Source organism: Aplysia californica, unplaced genomic scaffold (genome assembly GCF_000002075.1).
Source record: "Aplysia californica isolate F4 #8 unplaced genomic scaffold, AplCal3.0 scaffold00176, whole genome shotgun sequence".
Classification (NCBI taxonomy): domain Eukaryota; kingdom Metazoa; phylum Mollusca; class Gastropoda; order Aplysiida; family Aplysiidae; genus Aplysia; species Aplysia californica.
This window is the reverse complement of record NW_004797446.1, coordinates 95,288-96,437: the sequence shown is the minus strand read 5'-3', so window position 1 is coordinate 96,437 and position 1,150 is coordinate 95,288. Positions and strand designations below refer to the sequence as shown.

The window sequence follows — 1,150 nt, the reverse complement described above, 5'->3', positions numbered from 1 at the left end:
TATCTCTGTCTATCTATCTATCTATCTCCTTCAACTACAAAGCAAACTATACCCTTGCGTGTGCTTTGGGGCTGAATGTCCTGCATTCCCTTCGCACGCTCCAGTGCTACAAGCACAACTGAACCTTTAACGAACCGATCCCACCTTGATCTCCTTCTCCCTCTCCCTCTCTCTCTCTCTCTCTCTCACACACCAAGACACATTTCCCCCGCTCTCTCTCCCTCACCCGTCTTTTCTGTCTCTACCTCATACTGCGACAGTCGTAAGTCCTGTTGAACACAGCGGCGAAGGTGTCAGCACGAGGTCTTATTCATTGGGAACTTATTACACGACTAACTGTTGTCGAAGCCTTCTTGATTGTTGGGCACAAAAAGAAACATACCCATATTTTAGTGTACTCGGATCGTTTGATATCTGTTTTCTGTTTAAAATTAACTTTTGAAAGGGTCATAAAACGCTGTGATTCATTCCTTCGGTACTAATTCGGAGCGATTCGTATCAACGGACATGTAAAGCCTGTTGTTATGACTTTGGTCATACGTATAAAAATGTGAAGAATTAGGCTACATCGATAGTACAAGGGATATTATCTGAAGGATTATTTTCCTATGTTAGTGCGGATAACTATGATAAAGGTGAGTGGGTTTCGAGTTTTGTTCAAGCAGTGTTCAGATATGTTTGTCAGCCTCTCCGGCGCCTCCATTCTGTTGTTGTAATCTTAGCTGTGGTTACGCCCAAATGACCAAAATTGAGTTGATAGTGCCGTAAAACACCTACTCAAACAAAACAAACAACAAGGTTACACCCCCCCCCTTTCAAAATAAAAATGGGCACAATTTAGATCATTTGGGAAGCGGGCTGCTGCACCTGTCTATCAGGGGCGGGATAGATCTACAGCATATAAGCAGACAGGCGGAGATACTGGTTGACAATAATGACTCCTTGCTCGGGATTTGAAGTCACGTCTTCTGTATGCAATGGGGAACTGTCTATCGGCTACACCACAGATGCCGGGCTTCACTCTCTATTAGCGGGTGGTTGGCGGCTGCTCCAGAGTGGTTTGCTCCTTCTTTCGATCTTATCAAACATCTATCGTCCATATCTTTCCTCCTTCTTTTTTTGTGTTTGTTACTCTCTTGTAGCACCTTTA

The 1,150-nt window shown here is 44.0% G+C and overlaps 1 protein-coding gene across 3 annotated transcripts in view; it reads left to right on the top strand.

Moving 5' to 3' along the window:
* The window catches only part of LOC101851579, a 59,534-nt gene that overhangs the window by 34,912 nt on the left and 23,472 nt on the right, over positions 1-1,150 (top strand). Inside the window, exon 1 of one of the 3 annotated variants that reach the window (XM_005098240.3) lies at positions 275-635. The exons of the other annotated variants lie outside the window; for them this stretch is intronic. The gene's annotated coding sequence lies outside the window, so the exon portion shown is untranslated. Of the gene's footprint in view, positions 1-274; positions 636-1,150 lie in introns of those variants that run through there. 3 annotated transcript variants of the gene reach the window in all.